The sequence below is a fragment of the Macaca nemestrina genome, chromosome 1 (assembly GCF_043159975.1).
Source record: "Macaca nemestrina isolate mMacNem1 chromosome 1, mMacNem.hap1, whole genome shotgun sequence".
Classification (NCBI taxonomy): Eukaryota; Metazoa; Chordata; class Mammalia; order Primates; family Cercopithecidae; genus Macaca; species Macaca nemestrina.
This window is the reverse complement of record NC_092125.1, coordinates 198557611-198570853: the sequence shown is the minus strand read 5'-3', so window position 1 is coordinate 198570853 and position 13243 is coordinate 198557611. Positions and strand designations below refer to the sequence as shown.

At 38.9% G+C, this 13243-nt stretch overlaps 1 protein-coding gene and 1 pseudogene across 7 annotated transcripts in view; both read left to right on the top strand.

The window, feature by feature from the left end:
- LOC105494697 (zinc finger MYM-type containing 4) overlaps positions 1-13243 on the top strand; it is a 160181-nt gene that overhangs the window by 85341 nt on the left and 61597 nt on the right. The gene's annotated exons all lie outside the window — the stretch shown is intronic.
- LOC112428999 (large ribosomal subunit protein uL18 pseudogene) lies at positions 4661-13239 on the top strand (annotated as a pseudogene).

Here is a 13243-nt window from a genome sequence, read left to right as displayed (position 1 = left end):
TTTGTTTCCTTTTTCTCCATGATCACAATCTTGTGTTACTTCTCATCCATAGACTGAAAAGAGGTATTTCATATTTTGTTTGATTTTTTTAGTTATTAGCAGCAGGAGGGTTATTTTGGAACCAGTACTGCACCATGGTGGCTGGAAGTGGAATGTTTTATGATCAGTCTTCAATATTGTAACTAGTGCCTAACTTACAATTTCTGTATGATTTTGAATTTAACTCAGAAATAGTTCTATAGAGGCCAGACTTTGTGACTCACAGCTATCATCCCAGCCCTTTGGGAGGCTGAGGTGGGCAGATCACCTGAGATCAGAAGTTCGAGACCAGCCTGGCCAATATGGTGAAACCCTTCCTCTACTAAAAACACAAAAATAAGCTGGGCATGATGGCATATGCCTGTAATCCCAGCAACTGAGGGAGCTGAGGCAGGAGAATCACTTGAACCTAGGAGGCGGAGGTTGCAGTGAGCCAAGATCATGCCACTGTACTCCAGCATGGGTCAACAAAGTGAGACTCCATCTCAAAAAAAAAAAAAAAAAAAAAAAAAGGGAAGAAAGAAATAGTTCTATAGATAATTTCCCTAAGTAACTTTCTAAGCCTATGTAACTCAATATTATTTCTCTACCATAACGCCAGTTGTACTGTGTGAACCACACATAGCAACATTTCTATAGATGGAGTGTTAGCAAACCTTTTTCCTAAAGGGCCAAATAGTAAATATTTAAGCTTTCTTGGCTGTGACCAACAAATATGACTTTTTTGCATTCTCCTTATCCTTCTTTTTACGACCTTTTAAAAATGTAAAATCATTCTTAGCTTAGAGCCATCCAGAAATAGGCCCTGGATAAAATTGTTTAAGTAGGACTTCCTCTATATATATGTATTTATTTTGAGATGTAGTTTTGCTCTTGTCACCTAGGCTGGAGTGCAATGGTGCTATCTCGACTCACTGCAACCTCCACCTCCTGGGTTCAGGCAGTTCTCCTGCCTCAGCCTCCCGAGTAGCTGGTATTACAGGCGCACACCACCACACCTGGCTATTATTTGTATTTGTAGTAGAGACAGGTTTCACCATGTTGGCCAGGTTGGTCTTGAACTCCTGACCTCAGGTAATCCACCGGCCTCAGCCTTCCAAAGTGCTGCGATTACAGGCGTGAGCCACTGCACCCAGCCTTCTATTTTTATTTTCAAAAAAATCTCTGTTGACCATTTTTGCAGATAGTATGAACTCTAGCAGAAGTGGTCTATTCTGTTAATGAACTTATCAGAGTAAAAAAATGAAGTTGTTGTAAACTTACTGATGCCATTGAGGGAAAAAAAGTACAAGTTACCCTGTCTCTACAGTTGTAAAGCCTTTAATAAAGGAATATTTTAACATTGCTTTCTTTCTTTCTTTTTTTTTTCCTGGATTATGAGGGGTAGGGTTAAAAATTAGGTTTAGGGCTTATACAGATTCTTGTTTATCTGAATAGAAAGGGGTATCAGCTAAATCTGCTGTGACAAGAGAGAAGGTGAAAATACAGATTTTTGTTTTCTAAGTAACAGAACTATGTTACAGAAAGTTTGGAATTAGAAGGAAGAATCGTAGGAATAGCTTATGGGGCTAAAGATTGGGGTACAGTTGGGTAGTTGGTACTGTCTCCCCATATCTCTGTCGTATTGTGCTTCTGCAATTATTGGCAAAAATGACTTTTGTATTTATTATTTTATTTAAATATTATGTTATTCTGCTTACAAAAGTAATATGTTCTTTGAAATACTGACATGTAATAAGATATGAAAATTTTACTCAGGAAGATGATAGTTTATTACAGTGATGTGCTTCAGTTTTAATAGACTTTTGACAGTTTTTAGGTAATTGCTGAATGTTTTATCAGTTTATAGATATCTCTAATCTTCTTGATCATTGCTGCCAGAACACTAGAAATAACAGGGATCATTCTAAAAAGTAAAGTCTGTTGTAGTAGTTCTCATATTGAAAAACAATTATTTGTTTTATAAAATGGTTTATACTGTACTTCAAATTCATAATTTTTAAAGCCTTAGTGCATAAGTTGACTATTAAAGTTGGTAAAAATAAAATTCATTTCTATCAGCAATGTATCAAGTTTCAGTATTTATCACCTTTTGGTGAGCTATAAAATCAGATTGATCTAAATATTCACTGGTTTCAAACTTTAAAAAATATTTGAAACACTGTTAGAAATATATTTTACATTGAGACATGTAGATGTGTATCTCTGTGTGTACACAAACATTTCTTGTAGCATTGCTTATTGTCATTCTATATGATACACTTCGCTTTCTGTTCTAACCCATTAAAAAAATACTGGTTCCTTAATGTGTCCATCCCTGCAACTTGAAAGAAGACTGAGTTACTACATTGTTATTATCCCATTCTCAGGTAGAGTTTTCGTTTGGTTATTGCTGTATTAATAACTATGATTCTTTTTCAGTTTAGGAATACATAAGACTTAACCATTTTTCTATTATTGTAAATGTGCTCTGATAAGAATCAGGGTCTGTCACTAAAGGAGAAAACTAGAGTGGCTGTTGAGGAGCATCTGGTAGTTTTAGACCCAGCCACACAATTCAGCATACTTACCAGGATTTATTGTGTTTGTTCCCAAACTTTATTATTACTCGGCATTGTAGTTATATAAGTTTACTTGTACATTTTTTTACACTAGTGAAATGTTACTTTGAAAAGTAAACTGTTGCTTCTGTGAAAATGTGAATGCTTTAGAAAAACTAAGCAAATCAGTAAAAACATGGATGTGCAAGTGTCTTTACTTTCTCCCTCCATTTTAAAGAAACTCAGATTGCAGTCATGAAGATGGCCTATATGGTTGTGATTTATTTATTTTTATTTCATTTTTTTTGAGATAGAGTCTCCCTCTGTTGCCCAGTCTGGAGTGCAGTGGTGTGATCTTGGCTCACTGCAACCTCCATCTCCTGGGTTCAAGCAATTCTCGTGCCTCAGCTTCCTGAGTGGCTGGGATTACAGGCATGCACCTGGCTAATTTTTGTATTTTTAGTAGAGACGGAGTTTTGCCCTGTTGGCCATGCTTATCTCGAACTCCTGACCTCAAGTGATCTGCCTGCCTCAGCCTCCATAAGTGCTGGGATTACAGGTGTGAGCTATGGTGTCCCGCCTGTGGTTTAGCTAAGAAAGACATATTAGCATAGCCATTATGAAAATCTTGACTGATATTAAATGATTGGTAAATGTGCTTTTGTATGTCCAAGTAAAAATAAACGTTTAAGGCATTTATATTTCATTTTTAATGATCCTTGGCTTTGACTGTTGAATTACATGGTGATCTTATAAAGGGGTTTTTATTATTTAGGAAATTATTTTTTTTTGAGTAGCAGTAATAGTCAGATCATCTCTTAGAAATGTTTCTGTGACAGTGGCCGAGCACGGTGGCTCATGCCTGTAATCCTAGCACTTTGGGAGGCTGAGATGGGCGGGTCACTTGAGGTCAGGGGTTTGAAACTAGCCTGGCCAACATGGTGAAACCCCATCTCTACTAAAAATACAAAAAAATCATCCAGGCGTGGTGGTGGGCACCTGTAATCCCAGCTGCTTGGGAGGCTGAGGCAGGAGAATTGCTTGAACCTGGGAGGCAGAGGTTGCAGTGAGCTGAGATCATACCACTGCACTCCAGCCTGGGAGACAGAGCAAGACTCTGTCTTTAAAAAAAAAAAAAAATTTCTGTGGCAAAGCACAGTGCTAACTTAAGCTTTTATTTAAAACAAACTGCAATTACCTTGTTTTTGTTTTTCATTTTTTAATTTATATAATTTTTGTTTTTCATTTTTTAATATATATATTTATTTTAAAGACAGAGTCTCTGTCACCCAGGCTGGAGTTCAGTCACGTAATCATAACTCACTGCAGCCTTGAACTCTAGGCTCAAGTGATCCTCCTGCCTCAGCTTCTTGAGTAGCTGGTACTACAGGTGCGTGCCACCATGCCTGGCTTGTTTTTAAATTTTATTTGTAGAGACGAGGTCTCATGCTATGTTGCCCAAGCTGATCTGAAACTCCTGGGCTCAAGTGATCTTCCTGACTCCATCTAAAAAAAGAAAAAGGGTAGTAATCGCAAGGAATTGTTAGAGAACCATGATTTCTAAAGTTGAAATTACTGTTTTTTTTTTTTTTGAAACGGAGTCTTGCTCTGTTGCCCAGGCTGGAGTGCAATGGAACGATCTTGGCTCACTGCAACCTTTGCCTCCCAGGTTCAAGTGATTCTCCCACCTCAGCCTCACTAGTAACTGGGATTACAGGCATGTGCCACCACGCCCAGCTGATTTTTGTATTTTTAGTAGAGATGGGGTTTTGCCATGTTGGCTAGGCTGGTCTCGAACTCCTGACCTCAGGTGATCCGCCCACTCCACCCTCCCAAGGTGCTGGGATTACAGGCGTGAGCCACCACGCCCGGCCAAAATTACTATTAATACTAGTTTATTTCTGAAAATTATGCTTTGATTAAAAACAAAAATGTGCCTTTCCCCCTCCCAGTGCTGCTGGGCCCGCAGGTCTCTGTCGAGCCGCGGACTCAGGTCTCTCTTCTGCAGGATGGGGTTTGTTAAAGTTATTAAGAATAAGGCCTACTTTAAGAGATACCAAGTGAAATTTAGAAGATGACGAGAGGGGCCGGGCGCGGTGGCTCAAGCCTGTAATCCCAGCACTTTGGGAGGCCGAGGCGGGCGGATCACAAGGTCAGGAGATCGAGACCACAGTGAAACCCCGTCTCTACTAAAAATACAAAAAATTAGCCGGGCGCGGTGGCGGGCGCCTGTAGTCCCAGCTACTCAGGAGGCTGAGGCAGGAGAATGGCGGGAACCCGGGAGGCGGAGCTTGCAGTGAGCCGAGATCGCGCCACTGCACTCCAGCCTGGGCAACAGCGTGAGACTCCGTCTCAAAAAAAAAAAAAAAAAAAAAAAGAAGATGACGAGAGGGTAAAACTGATTACTATGCTTGGAAACACTTGGTGATACAGAATAAAAATAAATACAAAACCCATAAATACAGGATGATAATTCGTGTAACAAACAGAGGTATCATTTGTCAGATTGCTTATGCCCGTATAGAGGGGGATATGATAGTCTGCGCAGCATATGCAAATGAACTGCCAAAATACGGTGTGAAGGTTGACCTGACAAATTATGCTGCAGCATATTGTATTGGCCTGCTGTTGGCCCACAGACTTTTGAATAGGTTTGGCATGGACAAGATCTGTGAATGCCAAGTGGAGGTGACTGGTGATGAATACAATGTGGAAAACAGTCATGGTCAGCCAGGTGCCGTTACTTGCTATTTGGATGCAGGCCTTGCCAGAACTAACACTGGCAATAAAGTTTTGGGTGCCCTGAAGAGCGCTGTGGATGGAGGCTTGTCTATCCCTCACAGTACCAAATGACTCCCTGGTTATGATTCTGAAAGCAAGTAATTTAATGCAGAAGTACACCAGAAGCACATCATGGGCCAGGATGTTGCAGATTACATGAACTACTTAATGAAAGAATGGGAAGATGCTTACAAGAAACAGTCCTCTCAATACGTAAAGAACAGCATAACTTCAGACATGATGGAGGAGATGTATAAGAAAGCTCATGCTCCTATACGAGAGAATCCAGTCTATGAAAAGAAGCCCAAGAAAGAAGTTAAAAAGAAGAAGTGGAACCATGCCAAAATATCCCTTGCTCAGAAGAAAGATTGGATAACTCAAAAGAAGGCAAACTTCCTCAGAGCTCAGGAGCGGACTGCTGAGAGCTAAACCAAACAATTTTCTATGAGGATTTTTCAGATAAAGACAATAAACTTTTTGGACAGCAACAACAACAACAAAAAACAAAACCCAAAAAAATAAAAAGGAAAACAAAAATGTGCAGGAGGAGTTAATATATTAGAATATTTCACAATATTTATTTATGATAGTTGAATTCCTTAGTTGGTGGTTATACCTTGAAATGTTTGTTGGATATAGCTTAGAAGTATCAGTATACTGCTAAAACAATGACTAAGCATAAGAGGGACAAAGAATGACGGTTGACTTTACCTCGAAGTATGAAATTTACTTTCATTATCAAACAAATGTTGTTCTTAAATTACTTAAAATAACTTTATTCTCCTTTTGCAAAATCTAAGTCTATTTGCATTTTACTGATCACAGTCTCTATTACACACAGATTTTCCTCCTGAACTCATTGCTCTTTATTAGAGCTTTCTTGTGAGCATACTACAAAGCTGTAATATTCTCAATCTTAAAAAAAAATCTATTTAAAAAAAAAACAAATAGGCCGGGCACAGTGACTTGCACCTATAATTCCAGCATTTTGGGAGGCTGAGGTGGGAGGATCACTTGAGCCCAGGAGTTCAAGACCAGACTGAGCAACAGAGCAAGACCTTATCTCTACGAATAATTTAAAAATTAGTGCGCACGCGTGCATGCGCGCGCACACACACACACACACACACACACACACACACACGGCCAAAGTAAAAAAAACCTCTATTAAGGGCCTCTGAATAGTTATCTCTGTTCCTTCGGTTCCTCTGAAGAATTATTTTATACTAGGATTCTCAAGTTATTTCCTCTCAATCTGTATTGGGATCACTCCACTCTGACTTGCATACTCATTTTCCCACTGATGTAGCTGTTGTCAAGTTAGAAGTTAAGTTCTCAGTCTTCATTTTATCAGTCATCTCAGCAGCATTCATTATGGTTAAGTCACTCCCTCCTGTTTTCTTCATTAGTTTCTATGACACCAGCCTCCTCATTTTTCTCCTACTCTATTAGCTGTTTCTTCTTAGTGTCTTTTTCTGACTCCTTCATTTCGACCAGATTTTGCAGTGCTGAAGTATGTCTGGACTCTCAGCTGTCTTCCATCTATAGTAAATAAACTTACTAGGTGATCTTATCTAGTCTCATGAATTTTAAGTACCATCTCTTCATTGATGAGTCCCAAATTTATGTCTCATTACTTGGCCAGTCTTCTCTTAACTACAGGCTAATATATCCAGCTGCCTTCTTGATATCTCCATTTGAAGATTTAAGAAGGATATCAAAGTCTGCCATCCCAAATCCAAATTATTCATTCTCCCTCTTTCAGTGTGGTCCTCCCTTAGTGTTTCTGTCTCAAGAAATGACACCCTGTTGTGTTGTTCTTGACTCCTTTCATACCCAGCATCTCATATACATATCAGGCAGTGCCTCTACCTTGAAAATATATCCACATCTGACTACTATTCTTCACATCCACCATTATTTTTACCTTGGGTTTCACTACCAGTTTTTCCTTGGGTTATTGTAGCTTCCTAAGTGATCCTAAGTGGTCTTCCTGCTTCCATTCTTCTGCTCCCTATAACATTGAACACTTCATAGTACACAGAAGCTATGTGTAAAATGTATGATCCTTGTAAAACATAAATTATGTTAATTTGTCTGTAGAGTCTTCTAACAACTTCCTTTTACACTTACATACATTGCAATTTTTTTGTATTGCTTGCAGTTTCCTAATAGACCTATCCTCTGTTTCTGTTTTCTCATTTTTTTTATCACTCTTCCTATCATATATGCAATTCCAGCCATACCATCCTTGCTTTTCCTCATACACGCCAAGCATAGTCATAGTGTCTAAAAGCCAGAAATCTTCCATGAGAAATTTGTGCTTTCAGGTGTTTCAGCTACTGTGATCATAGTGTTCTGTTTTGTTCTCTTGATATAAGCTCTGAGAAACAGAAACTGTTTCTTTTATTTGGTTATAGGGATCACAAGGATGAGACAAATTCTGATTCAGTTAAGTAATGTAACTAGTACTTATATTTTAATTGCATAAGATTTTATGCAGTCTACAGATTTATTGTGTAAGTACCAAAATTGCTCATTCAAATCAGTTGCTTTGTTAGAAATTGCCATCTCTGAGGCCAGGTTCTGTGGCTCATGTAATCCCAGAACCTTGGGAGGTCAAGACAGGAAGAGTGCTTGAGCCCAGGAGTTTGAGACCAGCCTGGGCAATGTAGCGAAACTCCCGTCTCCACAAAAAATAAAAAAAGAATTAGCTGAATGTGGTGACATACATCTGTGGTCTCAGCTTTTTGGGAGGCTGAGATGGGAGGATCACCTGAGCCCAGGAGGTTGAGACTGCAGTGAGCCGTGATCATGCCATTGCACTCTAGCCTGGGTGACAGCAAGATTCTGTCTCAAGAAAAGAAAGATAGAAAAAAAAAAAAGAAAAGAAATTGACATCTCTGAGAAAGCTGTAAATCTCTAGTGCATTTTGAAGATTTAAAAAAATATTTTCACTTAACATATCTTGGGAATTCATAAAGCTACCTCATTCTGTTTAACAGCTATATAATATTCCATTAGAGGTGTGTGCTATAATTAAGTTAGCCTCACTGATGAACACATATGCTATTTTCAGTCTTTTTCTGCTATAAATGCTCTTTTTCATCACTGTCTTGTGAGATTATATTTGCAGGATGAATTTGTAAAAGTTGAATTGCTGGGCTGAGCATGGTGTCTAACGCCTATAATCCCAGCACTTTGGGAGGCCAAGGCGGGTGGATCACCTGAGGTCAGGAGTTTGAGACCAGCCTGGCCAACATGGCGAAACCTTGTCTCTACTAAAAATAAAAAAAATTAGCCGGGCATGGTGGCAGGTGCCTGTAATACCAGCTACTCAGGAGGCTGAGACAGGAGAATCACTTGAACCCGGGAGGCAGAGGTTGCGGTAAGCCAAGATGGCGCCACTGCATTCCAGCCTGGGTGACAGAGTGAAACTTTGTCTCAAAAAAAAAAAAAAAAAATTGAATTGAATTGTTGGGTCAAGAGTTCTGTGTATTCAAAGTATCAAAAATATTACTTAATTGCTCTTTATTAGTTTTGTACCAGTTTGCATTCCTACCAGTAGCATTTGACTGCAGGAGTAGGCAAACGGTTTTCTGTTAAGGGCCAGATGGTAAATATTTTGAACTTTCTTTGTATGTATTTTAGTCTTGGGCCATAGTTTCCCAATTTTGGCCTATAGCATAGCTGCGAGACTTTTTTTTTCTTTTTTTTTTTTTTTTTTTTGAGACAGAGTCTAGCTGTGTCGCCCAGACTGGAGTGCAGTGGTGCGATCTCAGCTCACTGCAATCTCCGTGTCTCGGGTTCACGCCATTCTTCTGGCTCAGCCTCCTGAGTAGCTGGGACTACAGGTGCCCACCACCGCGCCCAGCTAATTTTTTTTGTATTTTTAGTAGAGACGGGGTTTCATCATGTTAGCCAAGATGGTCTCGATCTCCTGACCTCATGATCCACCTGCCTTGGCCTCCCAAAGTGCTGGGATTACAGGCATGAGCCACTGCGCCCGGCCAGCTGCAAGACTTTTATCAAAACTTTTTGTTATTACCAACTTACTGTGTGAACATGGTATCTCATTGTTTTATTAGTTTGCATTTCTCTTGTTGAACCTTAGTATTTTACTGTCTCTGAAAAGTTTGTTTGAACCCTTTGCTTTTATATATGTATTTGGTTGTTTGTCTATATCTTTACTGAACTATAGGTCCTATTTTTATCTTTTAAGGAAATTACCCTTTGTGATATAAAATGAAATAAAAACTTTTTTTTTTTTTTTTTGAGACGAAGTCTCACGCTGTCGCCCAGGCTGGAGTGCAGTAGTGCGATCTTGGCTCACTGTAACCTCTGCCTCCCTGGTTCAAGCAATTCTTCTGCCTCAGCCTCCTGAGTAGCTGGGATTACAGGCGCGCGTCACCATGCCCGGCTAATTTTTGTATGTTTAGTAGAGACGGGGTTTCATCATGTTGGTCAGGCTGACCTCTAAGTCCTGACCTTGTGATCTGCCTGCCTCAGCCTCCCAAAGTGCTGGGATGACAGGTGTGAGCCACCGTGCCCGGGGAAATAAAACCTTTTAAATCAGTTTATCTTTTTATCTTTTTGATTTGGTTTGTGTTTTCTCATCTCTAGCCAGTTTTAAAGTCACATTTGATCTTTTATATTTTTATTTATAACTTGATCTTTTATTCTGGATTATTTTTGGTCATTATTAGAAAGGCTTCTTTCTGTGACTCAAAAATAATTCTTCCATTGTTTCTTTAATATTATTAAAATAATTCTTCCATAGTTTATATTTAATATTACTGTTTTATTTCTTTATGCCTAAACTTAGATACATGTGTAAAATTTTTTTGATGTGAGTTAGGGATCTCATTTTTCGAGATGACTACCCTTTTCTTCAAATACTATATCCTGAATTTAAATGTAGTGATAAGGGGCTGGGTGCAGTGGCTCATGGGATTTGAGAATCCCAGCAGTTTGGCAGACTGAGGTGGGCAGATTGCTTGAGCTCAGGAGTTCAAGACCAAACTGGGTCTCTACAAAAAATACAAAGATTAGCTGGATGTGGTGGCGTGCGCCTGTAATCCCAGCTACTCAAGGCTGAGGTGGGAGGATTGCTTGAGTCCCAGGGCGGAGGTTGTAATAAGCTGAGATCATGCCACTGCATGACAGCCTGGTTGACAGAGCCAGATCCTGTCCCCAAAAATGAACCAACTAACTAACTAAGTAAATGTAGTGATATGGAAAGTTGCTTACAATGTTACTTCTTAGTATTGACTTCTCATGTACTGTAGAACTCAATGTTCTGACTACATAAAATGCCTAATTTTTCATTCATGAAAAATTACAGAGCACGTGCTATGTGGTCAGCTACTTATGATGAAACGTTGAGATGACTCACCTGTAAGTTCTTCAGCATACATCTCATAAAATTTTAGCATCTGTTTTACTATCTGTTGTCTCATTTGATTATTTTAGAAAGTATAAACAATTTTTCCAAATCTTATTGCCTCTATGTTTATTAGCAAATGTTCTTATGATATAAACAAACTTTTCTTTCCTTCCCTTTGACATGGACTCAAATTATTTACCCTCATACTGTTTCTAATTTTATGTTTATTTTTTCTAGCTCTGTGAGGAGGAAGAGTCATACCTATCTCTTTCATCATTTTATCCCTAGAACCTAGCACAATATCTACTACAGGGTGGTTTCCTAATAAATATGTACTGAATGAATGAATACTTCAGGCAGTGGGGAGCTATTGAAGAATCTCAAGGGAGGGTGTGATGTGAAATGACTTATATTTTGGAAAGGTAATTCTGGTGTCATTAAGGAAGAGAGCAACCTGAGCAAAGCTCAGAAAAAAAAAAAAAAAAGAAACAGAGGATTGCCCTGTCACATCACCCAGGCTGGAGTGCAGTGGCACAATTATAGCTTGCTGTAGCCTCAAACTCTTGGGTTCAAATGATCCTCCTTCCTCAGCCTCCTGAGTAGCTAGGACTGCATGTGTGTACCACTACACCTGGCTGATTAAAAAAAAAATTTTTTTTTTTGTAGAGATGGGCTTTTGCTATGTTGGCCAGGCTGGTCTTGAACTCCTGGCCTCGAACAGTCCTCTGGCCTCGGCCTCCCAAAGTGCTAAGATTATAGGTGTGAGCCACTGTGCCTGGCCCAGGAAAGCTTTCCTTTGGATTCTGTATCAGTTGGGACCTGATTACAGATAATCCAACTTAAATCAACTTAAGAGGAATTTATGGGATTTATGGCATCCAGAGAAGGGTTGAAGAACCAGCCACATGAAGGATGTAACTGGGCTTCAGGAACAAATCAGAGCAAGGATGCTAATGCCACTAATATTTTTAGTCTTCGCCTCACTCTGTTTTTATCAGTTCCAGTTTGTTTGCTGATGGACCAATTAAATGTGGTCTGGGCATAGAGTTTATAAGGGTACGGTTGCTTCCTGAGTATACATGTGGATTGAATTAGTATACCTTTGAAGGTATTGTAGAATCCAGCAGGAGATGTGGAGTATTAGATCTAGGTGCTAAGTGGAAAAGATGGATTTGAGGGAGATAAGAAGTAAAGTTGACAGAATTTGTCCAGGGGGAAATCTTGAGCACCTGCTGGTTTGGTGAATCTGTTAACCATCTGAGGGAATTATAAGAAGCATGTGCTTGGAATGGGAGGGAACATGATGAGTTTTGATTTTAGAGATGCTAAGTTGGAGAACGTGTAGGAGCTAGTTGAATGTAGACTTCTGAAATCTTGGAAGAAAGGTCTAAGCTTAAGTGCTTAGGAAGTCAATAGCAAAGGTAAGTGTTATGGAGGTGAACAAAATAGCTCAGTCTGAGTGTGAAAGTAAAGAGAATGGGAATCTTGCAGAGAAACTAATATTGAAGCCATGTGAACAGAAGAAGAGGAGTGTAAAATAAATTAATAAGGCAATTAAGGAAAGTAAGAAGAAATAAGAGTACCAAAGAATCCAAAGGAATTTTATCCATGAGGGATATGCCACTTAGGGATTGAAAAAAGTCAATTTGCTTTGAGCATTGGGAGATCGTTGATGATGTTAGTGAGAAAAGTTCCAGTGGAAAGTTGGGAGCTGATTGTGTTAAGCTCAAAGGGTTAATGGATAGAGGTGAAGTAGAAGCAAACTATGTAGAATTTTTTTCCTACAAGTTTGTGAAGGGAAGATGAATGAGGGCATTGTAGGGCTAGGGGGTTGCTTTGTTTTGTTTTGGAATGGGAGAGATTAGTATATATTAGTAGTTTTGAACAGTAAATAATTTTTTATTCTAGGTTGGAGAAAATTTATTTTTATGTTTAAATATTAACTGCCATAAGTGTTTGTTAGTGTTAGTGCAGAGAAAATGGGACTCAGACCAGAGGACCTGAGTGCTGATCTCAGTTTTACCTGAATAATCGCCATAATAATTATAAATACCATTTTATATTCCCTTCTATTTGTCAGTCATTGTGTTAGTAGGTCCTTTAATCCTAATCCTCACCACAAATTAATCTCCAAGGTGAGTATTATGCTGTTGTATAGATAGACTCTGAGAGTTTACTTTTCAGGATTATATCGATTTTCAGGATCATGCTTTGATTTCAACACAGATATGTCTGATTCTGAAGTTGGTGCTCTTTTCTCTATATCTCACAGCTTTCTTTTCTAACCTGAAGTAGTTTCTCAAGTTTTGGCTCCTCGTTTCCTTAACTGTCAGATAAGAATAGTCATATCTGTCACACCCATATCAAAGTGTTAAATGAATACTATGGTAATATCTGTATTATGTTTGAAAAAATATTTATTTGGTTAAATACCAAACTGACCTTATCATTGTGGTCTTTAGCACTATCGTTTGTCTAAACAGTATTTTACTTTTTA